Raw genomic sequence first — 21705 nt, forward strand, 5'->3', positions numbered from 1 at the left:
CAAGTGATGTATGATGAGTGTTTAGCAAGATGGGGCTGTGTCGTGCGTACGGTTTTACACGTTCGTGGACTAATCGTTTTGCATTCTTTAGAATGACGACGCGAAACGAGACCGAGGCGAATGACGTAGAGTTTAACACTAGGGTTGCGGCCGCCGTTGCGGAGCAAATGGGTGCGTTAGAAGAAAGAATGGAAAGGAGGTATTCCGAACTTCAAAGTAGTGGTGAAATGGAGCGTTATCTTAAGAGCTTCATGAGGACTAAACCCCCGATGTATGACGGAAAGCCGGATCCTTTGGTAAGCACAACTTGGATTTCGGACGTCGAAGGGTGTTTCCGTACTATTGATTGCCCTCCCGAGAGAAAGACGAGACTCGCTACGAGTTTGTTGCTGGGTAGGGCAAGGGATTGGTTGGATGGTAAGATTGATCTTGTCGGTGGCGAGACGTTTATGGCTTTATCGTGGGACGACTTTAAGGAGGAATTCTTCGAGGAGTTCCGGACTTCGGCCGATTTGTGGGAATTGCGTAATGAGTTGCGAAATTTGCGATAAGGATCTATGGATTTGAGTACTCTCAAGACGACCTTTATGGCGAAGGCTCGTTTTTGTCCGGAGTATTTGGGGAATGATCGTTTGTTGATGGGAGATTTCTATCGGACCTTGAATGATGACTTGAAAAGTAAAATTAGCCGGGGTCAAGCGAAATCGTTTTCGGAATTATTCGACTTGGCTAGAGGTTTTGAGTCGTATTCACGATCGAAAAAGGGTGAACCTTCAAGTGAGCGAAGGGTCGTTTCTTATGGTGCTCCGAGTAAGAGGGCTAAGGGTCCGAGTGTGAGCACGGGTGGTACGCGAGCGGGTATGTCAGATTCTAGTGCGGCTAGATGTTACAATTGTGGCGTGAGGGGTCACAAGTCTTGGGAATGTTCGGTACCAAAGGGTGATGGTATGGTGTGCTTTAATTGCCAAAAAGAAGGACATCGTAAGTCGGAATGTCCCAAGTTAGCGGGGACGGGTGCGGCCAGGAGACGTTAAGGTACGTTTAATTTTGATAAATATGTCTTTTGATTATTTATTAAATGCCGTTTGAGTTTGAGTTGCGTGCATTTGTTGTGCATGTTATGCTATGGGTGACGTTCCTAATGGAAGTACCCTATGTTAATGTTTGATTGACGGGCGAAGGGCGTAAGACTTGGTGCAACCAAGCATTCCTTAGTATTTGGGAAACGTTTCTACCAAGCCACGGAAATGGTTTTGGTGTTTGGTTGTTAAGCGCGTGTTCGCTTTTATGTTGAAGTGACGAATCATGAGGTTCGTCGGTTGGTTGGAACCCTTGAGATCGAGTGTTTTAAATCTCGATGTGTGTTGGTAATGGAGTCTTTATGACGCGACATTAGGTGCCTCTTTTATACCTACTAGCGTGGTGTTCGACTCCGATTGTGTTGCGGTACACTTTTCGTACAAAGTGTTTAAGGGTTGGTTAAAATCCTTCGTGTGCTCAAGGTTGGAGCAAGATGTGGTAATGGGTCGTGTGAGCCCAAATTGTTGGTAAAGTCTACCTGTGGTAGCATTGTACGGTTGTACGAGTTGTGGATATGGAACGTGGTTCTAAGTGGGGGAGTTACACTCCCGCACGAGGAAGTTTTAGTGTGAGATTTCGGATGATGCTTTTGGTAGATCCGGAAAGTGTTGTCGAGACCTGGTTGGGTCGATTTGTGGTAGAGTACAATTTTGGATAGATTGTACTTATGATTTTGGATTTGAATTATCACTAAGGTGGTAATGTGGTAAATCTCGTTGAGGGATAATGGACGTGTTTGGCGAGCAAGGTGAAATCCTCCGGTTGAGGGAGGTGTGTGTCGGGTTCTCTTGTGGAGAATTATTGTTTGGTACCTATGTTTGGTATAGGTGGTTCTTGCTCGATTATGGTATGGTTGTTTGATGAAGCATGATCTTTAGGGTCCGCTGACTTCATCATGGGAATACGTGATTGGTGGAGCATGACCTTCGGGGTCCGCTGACTTCATCATGAGCGTGGTGTTATATCGGTGAAGCATGATCTTCGGGTTCGCTGACTTCATCCGGTGTTGTGATTGGTGGAGCATGACCTTCGGGGTCCGCTGACTTCATCAAGGGAGTAGTGTTATGTCGGTATGGTGTAACACTATCGGGAAATGCGAGTACCGGTGGGAAATGCGAGTACCATTCCTATGTTGAGATTGTGAATCGCGTGTGGTTTCGGATTCACGATGACGCGTGTAGTTCGGTCATCTTATCAAAATGAATCTCGTGTAGTTCGGATTCATGGTGACTCGTGTAGTTCGGTCATCTTATTGAGGTAGTAATCTCGTGTGGTTTCGGATTACTAAGGCTCGTGTAGTTCGGCCAACCTCGATGTTGTGGAAGTGAATCTCGTGTAGTTCGGATTCACAAATGACTCGTGTGGTTTCGGTCATTGTATTGAGGAGTGAGTCTCGTGTAGTTCGGATTCACAAATGACTCGTGTAGTTCGATCATTCCTCCGGGATAGTGACTCTCGTGTAGTTCGGATTCACTATGGCGCGTGTAGTTCGGCCATTCCCGATTGTTGTTGTGGTGAAGGTAGTGAGTCGCGTGTAGTTCGGATTCACTAGGGCGCGTGTGTTTTCGGCCAGCCTTCGTGTCGTGTGATCTATTGGTTGTTTGATACACCAATGGTAGGGTCGTAAGGACCATGTTGCGGGAACTATCGGTCATTTTATACGTCGATGGTGGGGTCGTGAGGACCATGTTGTGGGATTAGTGAGGCGATAGCCGTGTTTCGCTCACATGTTTGTTACGGGTGTGACGATGGTTGATTTCGTACACCTTGGGTTTTGCGTTTTCATAGTCGTTTTGGGCGCTATCGGTTCTAGCCGTTGGATTATGATGTTACGGTAGTTACGTATTGGTCGTATTGCGCACTACAATGGATGTTTAGTGATTGGTGTAATCCGTAAGGGTTCGTTTGGTTCGGTCTTCATCGTTTCGGATTGTTGACTTTAGGATTTAAACTTGGTTGCTTTTAGCATTGTACTTGGTAATGATACGCTAGAGGGTTGATATCTCGGTTCGAGATTGGTTGAGTTTCCCGATGTGAGGGATTGAGCATGGTTTTAGTGCTCGGATTGTGATTTGTTAAATCGCGTGTGACGATTTTGGTTGTTAGAGGTGATTCATTGGGAAGAGTTGCCTAGGAAAGTCGGATTGGGACATATGTTTGAGGACCGTGGAGTGTGGTCCGTTTGGTTAAGTGACGAGGATCACGAGGACGTGATCGAGTTTAAGTGGGGGAGAGTTGTAAGACCCGAATATTTATCTTGTATACTTGTGTACTTATGACATTCGAGAACGGGCTTCGTTGAATATTGTTATGTAATTGGAAAGGGAAAAGAATCTGAAACTGGCTACTTGCGCGCCGCGCGGGTCTGGGGCGCGCCGCGCCAAATCGCGCAGACAGCCCTCTTCTTCTTTTTAATTGTTTTAAATGAAGGGCAATTGGGTAATTTCACTTAGGGCCGGATTTGTGAGCCATATTAGCTGGTTTGGATCAGTTTTGGATGATATTCACATCCATCCATCACTCCCAACTATCTAGAGAGAGATAGAGATTCTAGAGAGAGATTTGGGGTTTTGGAGAAGAAGGAGGCCGTTTGGATCAAAAGCTCGAGTTCTAAAGTTGTTCCTTTCGTTCCTAGCTACGTTGTGGTAGTATTGGTAAGCTTAAACTCCGAATTTCATCTATTTGATTTGATATTCAAGTTAGGGTTTGAGTTAGTTTGATGAAAAACCCTTTTAGATGATGAAATGGGTTTAGTGATGCTAGTAATTGGGTTTATTGTTAATTGTTGGTGGATTTTGGGTTGGTGAACTAATTGGCCATGTTTAGGACTTGAAATTGAGTTTAATCACTTAAGTTAGTGATTAAGGAAGTATTGAAACCCATTTAAGGTTAATTGGTTGACTAATTGTGACTTTGGGTCAAATTAGGGTTTGGTGGTGATTATGACCCATTTGGCGATTTAATGAGGTTTATAAACTTGAAATGGATTAAGTTGAAGTATAAAACCAAGTTAAATGTGTTTTGGTGTCAAAACTTGTAAATGGTGAGATTTTGACCTTATGGGTCAAAATTAGGGTTTAAGTGTCAAAATGGGTATGACACGTGTTTAACACTTGAGTTCGGGTTTAATTGGCGTATTAGGACCATTCTCACTTGTGTTAGTGATTATTGGTTAGTTTTGGGCACGGTTTGTGCTTGGAAGTGCATTTGGGTCAAATTTGCACTAAGTGTCGAATTGGGTTGATTTGTAAATCCACTCTAAGTGTATTGTTGTAATTGTGATAATGGAATAGGTATTTTCCATTGGCGAGTTGCGGTTTACTTGGAAGCATTCTTCAAGACTTCAAGGTGAGTGTTAATATCCTATGTGCATATGTATGTGTAGGATGGGTGCGGGTCGGGTGAAGTGGTTCTCGGTTATAGAGCTCACTTCACATATAGGTGGATTTGATAGACTTGCGTTTAGATCCAATTGGCACGGTTGTGCGTTTTGGTTGACCACCTTTGGCGAGGTACACGTTTTGTGTGTACACGTTCACACGTGGTTGTGATGTGGATGATATAACCCCAATGGCGAAGGGTTTTGAGTTGGAGAAGTGAATCGCGTGTAGTTCGGATTCACGATGACGCGTGTAGTTCGGTCATCTTATCAAATGAATCTCGTGTAGTTCGGATTCATGGTGACTCGTGTAGTTCGGTCATCTTATTGAGGTAGTAATCTCGTGTGGTTTCGGATTACTAAGGCTCGTGTAGTTCGGCCAACCTCGATGTTGTGAAGATAGTAATCTCGTGTGGTTTCGGATTACTAAGGCTCGTGTAGTTCGGCCAATCTTCATTGTGGTATTTGGTTCTCGGTATTGGGTTAAGGTGTTAACCTTGTTCGTTTATATTGTTATATATTAATGTATTGTTGTGTTGTAGCTAACCCTCCGGGTGTAGCTATTTGGCGTTGTTCACATCGTCGTTGGTGAACTTATATTGTTGTTGTATCTTTAGCTCGTTGCTTAGAGATCGTACGGTATGCTTAGTTTAGTGCCTTATATGGATGCCTCGGTATGCGGTATTTGTTATTTTGTGGCGTGTCCATTTTATACATATATATGTATGTAGTATATTATCATTCACTAAGCGTTAGCTTACCCTCTCGTTGTTGACTCTTTTTATAGATTGCATGCGGATGGTGGCTCGGGTAAGCGCGAGGATTAGAGGACTTGCATAATTTGCGTAGAAGGCTTGCTTTTGGATTTATTAGGATTGGGTAGCGTATCCCCAATCGCCATGCTCGGCTTTGTTTTGTATTAAAAGTCTTATGGTCGAAAATTGTATTTTGATACTTAAAGGGTAATTTGGGTCGATGTGGGCCCCGCTTCGTAAACTAAATTTTATTAATGGAACGCGCTAGTTTTCATATATTGAACATGCGGTTAAAAGCGTTTTGTCTAAATACGTCGGGAACTAGTCAAACATTTTCGCATTTAAAGACTTTCCGGACAGTCAGGTTTGGCGCGCCGCGCGGCCTATATGGCGCGCCGCGCCAGGTGGCAGTTCAGCAAATTTTTTTTTTTATTTTGTATTTTCACGTGGTTTGTTCGCGGGTTGGTTCGGGTTGTTATAAGTCGACCAAGTACTTCAGTTCAAATTTCCGATAATCCATTTTTTGAATCCGACCTCACAATTGAGAATCCGGAGAATACTCAGGAACGGTTCGTAGATCCTGAACCACTAAACTTTCCTCCAGAGCCACCAATCATTCAAACAGAGATTGTTGAGGAACGAACCATTAAATCAGAATCATCTAGTGATACCGATTCAACAAATTCAATTATGGAGAATCTGGAACCTTTAAGTATGGAAGACCGAATGAGAGCTAAACGCACTGGCCAAGGTCACGCAATTACTCATCCAGACATTAATGCGCCAGATTATGAAATCAAAGGACAAATTCTACACATGGTGACTAATCAATGCCAATTTAGTGGTGCGCCGAAGGAAGATCCAAATGAACATCTACGTACCTTTAATAGGATCTGCACACTATTTAAAATCCGAGAAGTGGAGGATGAACAGATATATCTCATGTTATTTCCCTGGACTTTAAAGGGAGAAGCCAAAGATTGGTTGGAATCGTTACCTGAAGGGGCGATTGATACATGGGATGTTTTAGTTGACAAATTTCTTAAACAATTCTTTCCTGCATCTAAAGCTGTAAGACTTCAAGCAGAAATTGTTACGTTTACACAGAAACCAAATGAAACTCTATATGAGGCATGGACAAGATATGGAAAGTTGTTAAGAGGATGTCCGCAACATGGTTTAGACACCTGTCAAATAGTACAAATATTCTACCAAGGATGCGACATCACTACAAGAAAAGACATAGATATAGCAGCTGGTGGTTCTATTATGAAGAAAACCGAAACTGATGCTTACAAAATTATTGATAATACTGCTTCCCACTCACATGAGTGGCACCAAGAAAAAGACATTGTTAGATCATCTAAAGCAGCTAGAGCCGATTCTAGCCATGACTTAGATTCCATTTCCGCAAAGATAGATGCTGTGGAGAGACGAATGGAAAAGATGACTAAAGATATTCACTCAATACGAATTAGTTGTGAGCAGTGTGGAGGACCACATTTGACAAAAGATTGTCTCAGTATTGAATTAACAATGGAACAAAGAGAGAATATTTCATACATAAACCAAAGGCCTGTAAATAATTATCAGAATAATTATCAACCGCCAAGACCGATTTACAATCAAAACCAAAATTATAACCGAAATATTCCATACAACAACCAACAAGGTCCTAGCAATCAACAAGTATCCAATAATACTTACAATCAGCAACGACCTAATTTTCAAAACAAACCACCACAACAAACCGATGATAAAAAGCCGAATTTAGAAGATATGATGACGAAGCTAGTTGAAACTCAAACGCAGTTTTTCACATCTCAGAAACAAACTAATGAACAAAATGCTCAAGCATTTAGAAATCAACAAGCTTCTATTCAAAATCTAGAACAAGAAGTGAGTAACCTAGCAAGGTTAATAGGTGAAAGAAAACCGGGAAGTCAACCTAGTGATACAAATGCTAACCCCCGGAATGAAACAGCTAAAGCCATTACCACAAGAAGTGGTACAACACTTAAACCACCGGAAATACCTGTAACTTCTGATGAAACTATTCCTACTCCATAAGAACCACAACCTGATCAAGATAAGGAAAAAGAACCGGTAGTTGAAAAGGTTAATGAAGATAACACAGTTAAGGATAAACCTTATGTTAAACCATATCAACCACCACTTCCTTATCCGAGTAAAATAAAGAAAGAGAAACTTGAAGCCGAGCAATCCAAATTCTTGGATATGTTTAAACAGATAAATGTAAATCTTCCTTTCATTGATGTGATTTCAGGAATGCCTAGATATGCTAAATTCTTGAAAGATCTAATCTCAAATAGAAAGAAAATGGAAGAACTCTCGGCTGTTACTATGAATGCTAATTGTTCAGCAGTGCTGTTGAATAAGATACCAGAAAAACTATCTGATCCAGGAAGTTTCATAATTCCATGTTTTCTGGGTAGTCTTAGTTCAATAGAAGCATTGGCAGACTTAGGTGCTAGTATAAATCTAATGCCGTATTCACTATACGCTAAACTAGACCTTGGAGAATTGAAACTAACCAGAATAAGCATACAACTAGCCGATAGATCAATAAAATATCCTAGAGGGATAATGGAGAACATGCTAGTTAAAGTTGGTACTTTAGTATTTCCAGTAGATTTTGTTGTTCTGGACATGGAAGAAGATTCTCAAGTTCCTCTCATATTAGGAAGACCATTCTTAAACACGGCTAAAGCAATGATAGACGTGTTCGGTAAGAAATTGACCCTAAGTATAGAAGATGAGAGTGTTACCTTTTCAGTTAATAGAGCAATGCAACAACCACAATCTGCAGATGATACATGTTATTATATTCAAACTATAGATGCACATGCAGAATTATTAGAAGAATTTCCAGAATTACAAGGAACAGGAGAATGTTCTTTAGGAGAAGGTAATGAACCAATTGATGAAGCTGAAATGTTAGTTACACTAATAGCTAATGGATATGAACCAACAACAGAAGAAATTCAAATGCTAAAAGAAGAAGACAGATATCGATATAAATCATCGATAGAAGAACCTCCGAAATTAGAGTTAAAACCACTTCCAAACCATTTGGAATACGCTTATTTACATGGTGAATCTGAATTACCTGTAATAATATCGTCTTCTCTTACTGAAAATGAGAAATCACAACTCATTTCTATGTTGAAAGCTCATAAACCAGCCATTGCATGGAAGATTCATGATATTAAAGGAATAAGTCCTTCGTATTGCACACATAAAATCCTTATGGAAGAAGGTCATAAAACATATGTGCAACGCCAACGAAGACTAAATTCTAATATGCAAGATGTAGTTAAGAAAGAGATTATTAAACTGCTAGATGCAGGTTTGATATATCCAATTTCTGATAGTCCATGGGTAAGCCCAGTTCAATGCGTGCCTAAGAAGGGTGGCATGACTGTCATTACAAATGAAAAAAATGAGCTTATTCCTACTAGGACTGTAACAGGATGGCGTGTATGTATTGATTATAGAAAATTAAATGACGCCACCAGAAAAGATCACTTTCCCTTACCTTTCATAGATCAAATGTTGGAAAAATTAGCCGGAAATAGTTACTATTGTTTTCTAGATGGATTTTCCAGATATTTTCAAATTTCAATAGCACCCGAAGACCAAGAGAAAACCACATTCACGTGCCCTTATGGTACTTTTGCTTACAAACGCATGCCATTTGGACTTTGCAACGCCCCTGCAACCTTTCAAAGGTGTATGATGGCGATTTTTCACGACATGATAGAAGAATGCATGGAAGTATTCATGGATGACTTTTCAGTCTTCGGTGATACATTTAAATCATGTCTAGTTAATCTGGAACGAATGCTAATTAGATGCGAAAAATCAAATCTAGTACTTAATTGGGAGAAATGCCATTTCATGGTTAAAGAAGGCATCGTTCTTGGACATAAAATTTCAAAAGAAGGAATTGAAGTGGATAGAGCTAAAGTAGATGTAATTGCTAAACTTCCACATCCCACCAATGTTAGAGGAGTTAGGAGTTTTCTAGGGCATGCCGGTTTTTACCGACGTTTCATAAAAGATTTTTCTAAAATTGCCACTCCTATGAATAAACTCCTAGAAAAGGATGCTCCATTCATCTTTTCAGATGAGTGTATCAAATCTTTTAATATTCTTAAAGAAAAACTCACTAATGCGCCGATCATGATAACACCAAATTGGAATCTACCATTTGAACTAATGTGCGATGCAAGTGATTTTGCAATGGGAGCCGTTTTAGGACAAAGGATTGAAAAACGATTTCAACCTATATATTATGCTAGTAAGACGTTACAAGGAGCACAAACTAACTATACAACTACTGAAAAAGAACTCCTTGCTATTGTCTTTGCTTTTGACAAATTTCGATCATATCTCGTTCTAGCAAAAACGGTGGTCTATACCGACCATTCTGCTCTTAGATACCTATTTTCAAAACAAGATGCTAAACCAAGATTAATCCATTGGATCTTACTCTTACAAGAGTTTGATATTGAAATCCGAGATAAAAGAGGAGCAGAAAATCTCGCCGCTGATCATCTTTCTCGTCTTGAAAATCCTGAGTTAGAAGTTCTAAATGAATCGGCCATACAAGACAACTTTCCTGATGAATATCTATTGAAGATAGATTATAATGAAATCCCATGGTTTGCAGACTATGCAAACTACTTAGTTTGTGGATTCCTTGAAAAAGGATTATCGTACCAAAGACGAAAGAATTCTTCAGTGATATAAAACACTATTTCTGGGAAGATCCACATCTGTTTAAAAGTTGTCCCGATGGAATAATACGCCGATGTGTATTTGGAGATGAAGCTAGTAAAATTTTAAACCATTGTCACACATGACCAACAGGAGGGCATTATGGGCCTCAACTAACAGCAAGAAAAGTTTATGAAGCTGGATTCTATTGGCCTACAATTTACAAAGACGTACATCTTCTTTGCAAATCCTGTGATGCATGTCAAAGGGCTGGAAAAATAAGTCAACGTGATGAAATGCCACAAAATGTCATCCAAGTATGTGAAGTATTTGACATTTGGGGTATTGACTTTATGGGTCCATTTCCAAAATCTCATAATAATCTATATATACTCGTAGCTATTGATTATGTATCTAAATGGGCGGAAGCACAAGCTCTCCCAACTAACGATGCACGAGTTGTAGTCAACTTTTTAAAACGTCTTTTTGCAAGGTTTGGAACACCGAAAGCTTTAATAAGTGATCGGGGTACTCATTTCTGTAATAATCAACTTGAGAAAGTTCTTAAAAGATATGGAGTAACTCATAAAATCTCCACCGCATATCATCCACAAACAAGTGGACAAGTTGAAAATACCAACCGAGCTTTAAAACGTATTCTAGAGAAAACCGTAGGATCAAATCCGAAGGAATGGTCCATTAAATTGGAGGATGCACTCTGGGCTTTTAGAACAGCCTACAAAACTCCAATTGGAACCACACCTTTTAGACTTGTTTATGGAAAAGCATGTCATCTTCCAGTAGAAATTGAACACAAAGCATTTTGGGCTTTGAAGACATGTAATCTTGATTTACATGAAGCCGGACGTCTACGATTAAGTCAACTAAACGAATTAGAAGAATTAAGACATGAAGCATACGATAATTCGTTAATCTATAAAGAAAGAACGAAGAAATGGCATGATAAAAGAATCAGAAGTTCAAAAGAATTTAAAGAAGGAGACAGAGTTCTTCTTTTCAATTCACGATTCAAGCTATTTTCTGGAAAATTGAAATCAAGATGGTCTGGACCATTCATAGTCAAAAGAGTTTTCCCATACGGAACGATAGAATTGATAAATTCAAATGGGATTGAATTTAAAGTTAATGGTCACAGAGTTAAACATTACATACATGGTCCGATGGAAGTCGACAACGAAGTTAATCACAATTTCGACACCACAGCTAACTAAGTGTGGGGAGAATCAAGTCTTTAAAGGATAATATGTATTTCTGTTAGAGTTAGATTGTCTGTTTTCATATAGTTCTCGAAAATGGAACCCGAATGGTCTTTCCCTAGCAGACCCTAAAGAACTAGTCTTCTCCCCTGTCATAACCCGACCTTAACCATAAGGACGAATACAATAACATATGATTTCATCGCAAGGTATTGACCTCTATATGCGACATTTTTCAAAAACTGCATTTGTTTTTACAATACAAACCATAGCTTTTATTACAAATACAAGGTTTAAACAACTTAATAAGGATTATCGTTTAGCGATAATCTTAGACTTACAAACTTTACATGTGATAATAACAATACGACCTCCAACATATTTTACATTACAAATCCTCCGATATGCAGTTTTATTTTTGACACAAATATGCATACTCAAGATCTTGCTTAAATTCAACATGTTGCAGCGGAAGCTTTTAGTTATCACCTGAGAATAAACATGCTTAAAACGTCAACATAAAGTTGGTGAGATATAGGTTTAATGCCAGCAGCAATATATATATATATAGACCACAAGATTTCATATATAAACATTTTAATAAAAATATTCTAAGTGGTTGAGCATTTGGTAACCATACTTAACATTTAATCACGTCGCATATGCCCTTTATTATGAAATCTTACTACACCGTACCAAGTGTAGTCACGAAACGAAGTACTGTGCAACCGTTGAATACTGGTCGTCCAGTCCGGTTGGGGTTGTCAGGCCCGATAGATCTATCAACAGGATTCGCGTTTACAATACCGCTGTAAATAGTAGTTACCAAGCTACAGGGAAGTATGCCAGTGGTACAACTCAACGTAGAATATATTTTTCAGTTACTTGTGTCCATATCGTAAAACATAAAATACATGTATTCTCATCCCGAAATATTTAGAGTTTAAAAGTGGGACTATATACTCACTTTTGCCTTGAAGATATATATATTTTGACTTGGTCTCCGGTTGATATCACGAACCTATCCATATATAATATATCAATATATTTTCATTTTAAACAATCGTCACGTATATATACTTATAATACTTTTAATGTCTTCTTAGTCCGTAGTTAGCAATTCAATTTTAATGGTTCATATTTAGGTGTTCAATAAATAAATAAAACCCCCATCGAAATAAATAAAACCCCCATTGAAATAAATAAAACCCCCATCGTATTTGTATTGTTCGGGATTAATCTTGACCCATGGTACCTATATTGTCAAGAAGACGTATTGCGTACAATCATGGGATCTTATGATTAATCTTCTCGTATAGTTTATGGGTGATCCTGAAATATATAAAATTAAATTATGAGTACATATATATAAAATATCATGTTATTTTAGAAAGATGTGATTTATTTAATTTTTCTCCAATTATTTTCGTGGCTAAACTAGTTTTGGATATCCGATCTTGTTTTAGTCATAGTTTCTTCGTTACAACTCCGTTTTCGTTGGTTCAACTTGACACTTCCTTGGATCGAGTCCTTCTTTAAGAATATGAACTGTAAATACCTTAGTTTGTATTCAAAATCACAGGTCATAGGTCAAACTTTGGTGAAACTTATGAAGTTGATCATTTTCCATCATGTAAACAACCTTAAATGATTATTTTTCTAAAAATACTTATACTTTGAGTTAAATCATGAAATTTTTATGTGTTAACATATTCATAGTAAATATCAATTTTCCAGAAAATAAGCCTCCAATTCAAAGTTCAAGATGGTTTTTAATTATCCAACCCAAAACAGCCCCCGGTTGTACTCCGACGTCGTAAATTCAGTTTTTAAGGTGTTCTTTGAAAAACCAAGTTATACCTTGTTAAATTAGCATATATTTATGATATATTATAGGTCTTGAAGTATTTTAAAAGTTAAGTTAGAAGGATCTATTTAGTTTGTAAACAAGTTTGAAATCATTCAAACTATGTTCTTGTTGTTAAAATTGTATACCATAAAATAAGATAACTATATATATATGAATCGAATAAGGTTATGAATAAAGTTACTACCTAAAGTTACTTGGACAAGATTGCTGTAAAAGAGGAGTAAAAACCTAGAACCAAAAGAGTGGTGGAGTTGGATGAAAGATTGGAAATAAACTTGTGTTCTTGGAAGGATTCTTGAAGTGTTTTTGTAAGGGTTTTCTTATGGTGATTAAGTGATGTTTTTGAAGCTAGATCTTCATGGTTGTGGGCTGAGATGGTTAAGGTGTTTAGGGTTCATAAGTGTGTGTGTATTTAGCTAGAGATTTGAGGTAAAAATGAATCAAAATGATGATCCCCCCCAGCTCTTAAAAACGTGAATCAAGGGGAACCAAGACAAGATTTTAGGTTGTTATTTTGTGTAATTAGTCATACTATCTTACAAAAGTAATTACCTCTACATTAGGACAGTAACAAGGTCTAGTTAGGTGGTGATTTGATGTGTATATACCAATAGTAAATACGTATAGAAGTTAGGTATGATACGAGTACATATACTCTAGATATACGTATAGAAATCTTGTGAAAACGGAACGAGGATTCAAATATAGTTATCTTTTGTGAATATACTTATATTGTTTTATGTATTTAAGTCCTTAAAAAGTGATTAAATACATTACATATACGATATATGTATAAACATTATAGGTTATAAGTATTTATATTAAAAAACGTTACTTAAAGTTATCGTTTTGAAAACTTAAGTTAGTAGTTTCAAAATATACTTATAACTTATTGTTATTAATACAAAATGAGATATTAAAACATCCTTAGATCATGTTAAATATGTATATATACATATATATACACAAACGTATAATTATCATATGTTATATAGTTCGTGATATCATCGGTCAAACTAGACGGTCAAACGTTGTGTAAATCTCTTTTCAAAAATATAAGTCTCAACAATTTGGGTTGCTTATCATGTTGGTAAGGTTTAATTTATGTAAATATTAATCTTATAAGTATAGATCGATCGAAAAAGTCCGGGTCATTACAGTACCTACCCGTTAAATAAATTTCGTCCCGAAATTTTAAAATCGTACCTATTTTGCGTCATCGGGAAACAAATGCGAGTATTTTTGTTTCATTTGATCCTCTCGATCCCAAGTAAACTCGGGACCTCTTCGTGCATTCCAACGAACTTTAACGATCGGTATGTTGCTCTGCTTGAGCCGTTTAACTTCACGGTCCATGATCTCGATTGGTTCTTCTATGAATTGTAGTTTCTCGTCAACTTGAATTTCTTCAAGAGGAATGGTGAGGTCTTCCTTTGCAAGACACTTTTTAAGGTTCGAGATGTGAAATGTATTATGTACTCCGGCGAGTTGTTGCGGTAACTCGAGTCGATAAGCTACCGGTCCGATGCGTTCGATAATTTTGAACGGGCCTACATACCTTGGGTTTAGTTTACCCCTTTTTCCAAAACGTATTACACCTTTCCAAGGTGACACCTTTAACATAACCATGTCACCGATCTGAAACTCTAATGGTTTCCTTCGGACATCGGCGTAGCTCTTTTGGCGACTACGGGCTGTTTTCAATTTCTCCTTGATTTGCACTATCTTCTCAGTAGTTTCATGGATGATCTCGGGTCCAGTTAATTGTCGATCTCCTACTTCGTTCCAACAGATAGGGGATCTACACTTCCTTTCATACAGTGCTTCGAATGGTGCAGCTTTAATGCTCGCATGATAACTATTATTATACGAGAATTCTGCTAATGGTAGATATTTATCCCATCCGTTTCCAAAATCGATCACACATGCCCTAAGCATGTCTTCAAGAGTCTGAATTGTTCTTTCACTCTGCCCGTCAGTTTGCGGATGATATGCGGTACTCATATCCAAACGAGTTCCTAGGGCCTCCTGTAGTGATTGCCAGAACTTTGATGTAAATCTACTATCACGATCGGATATAATGGAAATAGGTATTTCATGCCTTGAAACAATTTCCTTTATGTATAATCGTAATAGTTTCTCCATTCTATCCGTTTCCTTTATAGGCAAGAAATGTGCAGATTTGGTGAGACGATCAACTATTACCCAAATGGTGTCATAACCCCAGGCAGTCTTAGGTAATTTTGTGATGAAATCCATGGTAATACCATCCCATTTCCATTCTGGGATTTCTGGTTGTTGAAGTAATCCTGACGGCTTCTGATGTTCTGCTTTGACTTTGGAACAAGTTAAACATTCCCCAACATATGTTGCAACGTCTGTCTTCAAAATATGCCACCAATAATGCGTCTTAAGATCTTGATACATCTTTCCAACTCCAGGATGTATCGAGTATCTTGTCTTATGTGCCTCATTCAATATTAACTTCCTTAATCCACCCAACTTTGGTACCCAAATACGGTTTGCAAAATATCGAATTCCATCTTCCCGCATAATGAGTTGTTTCCCATACTTCTTCATTATTTCATTTCCTATGTTTTCTTTAGTAAGAGCTTCTCGTTGAGCCTCTTTGATTTGTGAGTTGAGATTCATGCGAATTTTTATGTTCATTGCTCGTACTCGAATTGGTTCTCGTTCCTTTCTGCTTAAAGCGTCGGCCACTACATTCGCTTTCCCGGGATGATAGCGAATCTCACAATCGTAGTCGTTTATCAGCTCGACCCACCTACGTTGCCTCATGTTCAGCTGTTTCTGATCGAAAATATGTTGAAGACTTTTATGATCAGTAAACACAGTGCAACTAACCCCATATAAGTAGTGTCTCCATATCTTCAACGCAAACACGACTGCTCCCAGTTCTAGATCATGCGTCGTATAATTCCGCTCGTGAATCTTCAATTGTCGGGATGCGTATGCAATAACTTTCTTTCGTTGCATAAGAACACAACCAAAACCTTGTCGCGAAGCGTCACAATATATTTCAAAATCATCGTTCCCTTCAGGTAACGATAAAATAGGCGCCGTAGTTAACTTCTTCTTCAGTAATTGAAATGCGTTCTCCTGCTCCGAGGTCCATTCGTATTTCTTCCCTTTTTGCATTAATGCTGTCAACGGCTTAGCTATTCGGGAAAAATCTTGTATAAACCTTCTATAATAACCGGCTAAACCCAAAAATTGGCGTATCTGCATTGGTGTTTTAGGAGTCTCCCATTTTTCAATGGCCTCAATTTTAGCTGGATCAACCTGAATTCCTTTGCTACTAACAACGTGACCAAGAAATTGCACTTCTTTCAACCAGAAAGCACACTTAGAAAATTTAGCGTATAGCTGTTCTTTTCTCAACAACTCTAATATTAACCTTAAATGCTGCTCATGCTCTTGCTCACTCTTGGAATAGATAAGAATGTCATCAATGAAAACAATAACAAACTTATCTAAATATGGACTACAAACTCGATTCATGAGGTCCATGAATACAGCTGGCGCATTCGTCAATCCAAACGGCATGACCAAAAATTCGTAATGACCGTAACGTGTCCGAAAAGCAGTTTTCGGTATATCTTCTTCTTTGACGCGTAATTGATGATAGCCCGATCTTAGGTCAATTTTCGAGTACACACATGATCCTTGGAGTTGATCAAATAAGTCGTCAATTCTCGGTAGTGGATACCGATTTTTGATAGTTAACTTATTTAATCCACGATAATCTATACACATCCTAAAAGATCCATCTTTCTTTTTAACAAATAGAATCGGAGCTCCCCACGGTGAAGTACTTGGTCGTATGAATCCACGATCCAGTAATTCTTTTAACTGACTCTGAAGTTCTTTTAACTCGGACGGTGCAAGTCTATATGGAGCACGGGCAACTGGTGCAGCTCCTGGTACTAAATCTATTTGAAATTCTACAGATCTAAATGGAGGTAATCCTGGCAACTCTTCTGGAAAAACTTCAGGAAAATCTCTTGCCACAGGCACGTCGTTGATGCACTTCTCTTTTTCTTTCTTTTCGACTTTATTAACATGTGCTAGAATAGCATAACATCCCTTTTCTAAACACTTCTTGGCTTTCAAACAGCTAATGAGTTTTAGCTTTGAGTTACCCTTCTCTCCATAAATCATCACCGGCATTTTATCCTTACAAGGAATGCGAATTGCCTTCTTGGCACACACAACTTCAGCTCCTACTTTGGACATCCAGTCCATGCCGACTATTACATCAAAACTTCCTAATTCTACGGGTATCAAGTCAATTTTAAACGTTTCTCCGGCTAAATTTATTTTACAATCACGACAAATTTTATCGGCTTTAATTAGTTTACCATTAGCTAACTCAATCATGTACTTAGCATCTAGAGGTAATGATGAACAATTCAATTTAGTGTAAAAATTTCTACACACGTAACTTCTATCAGCACCAGTATCAAATATAATAGATGCTGATAAGTTATTAATGGTAAACGTACCCGTAACAAGCTCCGGGTCTTCACATGCCTCTCTAGCATTAATAATAAATGCTCTCCCACGTGCAGGTCCAATATTCTTCTCAGGATTCGGGCACTGGCTCTTATAGTGACCTTGTTTTCCACACCCATAACAAGTAATGGTAGCCAAAGCAGTTCTATTTGCATTGGTGGCAGGAGTCTTGGTACCATTTGTATTTGTAACGAGAGCCCTACAATCTTCAGCAAGATGACCCTTTCGATTACATTTGTTGCATACCACATTACAGTAGCCAGAGTGATGTTTGTGGCATCGGTTACATAAAGGATTTTGTCCTTTGTAACCAAAGCTTAAACCACTACCCGCACCTTGCGTGATTTCTTGTTTCTTAAAAGATTGTTGTTGGTTACCTTGATCATAATTTCCATTCCACTTTCTTTTGTTACCTGATACCTTCACATCAGTATTGGATACTTTCTTATCCATGATGACCTGATCCATTAGCTCGTTTGCCATGGTTATAGCTTCATGAATTGTCTTAGGTTTCGATGCTGTAACATTTGCCTTGACCTTTTTGGGCAAACCATCTTTGTACATTTCAATCTTCCGTTCTTCGGTTGGAACCATTTCAGGACATAGCAAAACTAATTCCATGAATCGCTGATTGTAGTTGGTGATTTCAGTACCAACAACCTTCAGGCTTCGTAATTCATCTTTCAACTTCCTAACCTCGTTCCTTTGACAATACTCGTTGATTAACATTATTTTGAATTCTTCCCATGGAGTATCATAAGCTACATCTCCTCCTACAGCCTTCACATAATTTTTCCACCACGTGAGTGCACTATCTTGTAAAGTGCACGATGCATACTTGGTCATGTCCTTTTCAACACAACCACTAATTTTAAACACAGTCTCCATCTTTTCTATCCACCGGGTTAAACCGATCGGTCCTTCTGTTCCACTAAATGATGAGGGCTTGCAAGCTTGAAAAGTTTTGTAGGTGCATCCTACATGAGGATTTGGGTTAACTGCAGCAGCTCTTGCAGCCTCAACCCATAACATTCTGTCGTTCACTCGCTGGTTGATGAATTCCTCAGCTTCTTGTTCCGTCATTCGATTCAATCGCGCCATATTCTTCTATAAGAATGAAAAGAAAATAATTATTCACATGGAATATTATAGATGTAGTGTATATTTACAGTACATTATAGCTTATTAATAATATGAACCAGGTATTATTATAAAAGCCTTTTCTTCTTATTAGCGTTTTATAATTATATCTAGGGTAGTACCTACCCGTTAATGTCCATACTTAATAGCTTAGTACAGAACCAATTACTACCATCTAAATAATACTTAACCATGGAAAATTATTGCATTTCATACTTCACTATTTTACATATGCTTATCTTACATCGAACATTAAGCAAACCACACTAATAATATTATACAAAACATTATATGATCCCATGGTTTAATACCGCAGCGCATCGTTTGGTCTATTTTCTAGGACGTTTAGGTTCAAAGAATCGCTTAACGCTTATCCTGGCTGTCTGCCTATATTTTGGCTGTGGGGCTGAAGAACTGGATGCCGGGATAGAACGAATAGGAATAGCGGAAATAGGGGTGGTAGTGTCTAGTAGAGTTGGTGCCACATCATCCTCACTAAACTCGGGATTTGAATTTTCTAATTCATTAGCCTTTCGTTTCTTTCCTAGTTCGAACTTGTCTTTTGTAATTTCCTGTATTTCTTCCTCGGGTTCACTTTCCTCCTCGGGTTCACTTTCCTCCTCGGGTTCACTTTCCGGGTTCTCTATAGTCGGTTCATCCGGAATTTGTGAGTCTTCCCCAAAGATATTATTTTCGTCATCGGATAGGTTAATGACTGGAACACCATCTGAAGATTCTGGTTCGGAGTCGCTGAATGTGATAACAAGTTTTGAGCCCGACATCTATCACACAACAACTAACCCATTAGTACTACATAATATTTACATATAAATTTTAACCAACAATGATAAGCATTGGTTTTTAAATCAGACCCGGTCAAAGTCCAGACTTACTAATGTATCCTAACGACTTATCAGTTAGACACACTAATGCAAACCTGGTTCGCTAAGACCACCGCTCTGATACCACATGTCATAACCTGACCTTAACCATAAGGACGAATACAATAACATATGATTTCATCGCGAGGTATTGACCTCTATATGCGACATTTTTCAAAAACTGCATTTGTTTTTACAATACAAACCATAGCTTTTATTACAAATACAAGGTTTAAACAACTTAATAAGGATTATCGTTTAGCGATAATCTTAGACTTACAAACTTTACATGTGATAATAACAATACGACCTCCAACATATTTTACATTACAAATCCTCCGATATGCAGTTTTATTTTTGACACAAATATGCATACTCAAGATCTTGCTTAAATTCAACATGTTGCAGCGGAAGCTTTTAGTTATCACCTGAGAATAAACATGCTTAAAACGTCAACATAAAGTTGGTGAGATATAGGTTTAATGCCGGCAGCAATATATATATATATATATAGACCACAAGATTTCATATATAAACATTTTAATAAAAATATTCTAAGTGGTTGAGCACTTGGTAACCATACTTAACATTTAATCACGTCGCATATTCCCTTTATTATGAAATCTTACTACACCGTACCAAGTGTAGTCACGAAACGAAGTACTGTGCAACCGTTGAATACTGGTCGTCCAGTCCGGTTGGGGTTGTCAGGCCCGATAGATCTATCAACAGGATTCGCGTTTACAATACCGCTGTAAATAGTAGTTACCAAGCTACAGGGAAGTATGCCAGTGGTACAACTCAACGTAGAATATATTTTTCAGTTACTTGTGTCCATATCGTAAAACATAAAATACATGTATTCTCATCTCGAAATATTTAGAGTTTAAAAGTGGGACTATATACTCACTTTTTCCTTGAAGATATATATATTTTGACTTGGTCTCCGGTTGATATCACGAACCTATCCATATATAATATATCAATATATTTTCATTTTAAACAATCGTCACGTATATATACTTATAATACTTTTAATGTCTTCTTAGTCCGTAGTTAGCAATTCAATTTTAATGGTTCATATTTAGGTGTTCAATAAATAAATAAAACCCCCATCGAAATAAATAAAACCCCCATCGTATTTGTATTGGTCGGGATTAATCTTGACCCATGGTACCTATATTGTCAAGAAGACGTATTGCGTACAATCATGGGATCTTATGATTAATCTTCTCGTATAGTTTATGGGTGATCCTGAAATATATAAAATTAAATTATGAGTACATATATATAAAATATCATGTTATTTTAGAAAGATGTGATTTATTTAATTTTTCTCCAATTATTTTCGTGACTAAACTAGTTTTGGATATCCGATCTTGTTTTAGTCATAGTTTCTTCGTTACAACTCCGTTTTCGTTGGTTCAACTTGCCACTTCCTTGGATCGGGTCCTTATTTAAGAATATGAACTGTAAATACCTTAGTTTGTATTCAAAATCACAGGTCATAGGTCAAACTTTGGTGAAACTTATGAAGTTGATCATTTTCCATCATGTAAACAACCTTAAATGATTATTTTTCTAAAAATACTTATACTTTGAGTTAAATCATGAAATTTTTATGTGTTAACATATTCATAGTAAATATCAATTTTCCAGAAAATAAGCCTCCAATTCAAAGTTCAAGATGGTTTTTAATTATCCAACCCAAAACAGCCCCCGGTTGTACTCCGACGTCGTAAATTCAGTTTTTAAGGTGTTCTTTGAAAAACCAAGTTATACCTTGTTAAATTAGCATATATTTATGATATATTACAGGTCTTGAAGTATTTTAAAAGTTAAGTTAGAAGGATCTATTTATTTTGCAAACAAGTTTGAAATCATTCAAACTATGTTCTTGTTGTTAAAATTGTATACCATAAAATAAGATAACTATATATATATATGAATCGAATAAGGTTATGAACAAAGTTACTACCTCAAGTTACTTGGACAAGATTGATGTAAAAGAGGAGTAAAAACCTAGAACCAAAAGAGTGGTGGAGTTGGATGAAAGATTGGAAATAAACTTGTGTTCTTGGAAGGATTCTTGAAGTGTTTTTGT

The 21705-nt window shown here is 37.7% G+C and overlaps 1 pseudogene; it reads left to right on the forward strand.

Moving 5' to 3' along the window:
* The window catches only part of LOC139840818 (receptor-like protein EIX2), an 83984-nt pseudogene that overhangs the window by 13668 nt on the left and 48611 nt on the right, over nucleotides 1-21705 (forward strand).

This window comes from Rutidosis leptorrhynchoides, chromosome 4 (assembly GCF_046630445.1).
Source record: "Rutidosis leptorrhynchoides isolate AG116_Rl617_1_P2 chromosome 4, CSIRO_AGI_Rlap_v1, whole genome shotgun sequence".
Lineage (NCBI taxonomy): Eukaryota > Viridiplantae > Streptophyta > Magnoliopsida > Asterales > Asteraceae > Rutidosis > Rutidosis leptorrhynchoides.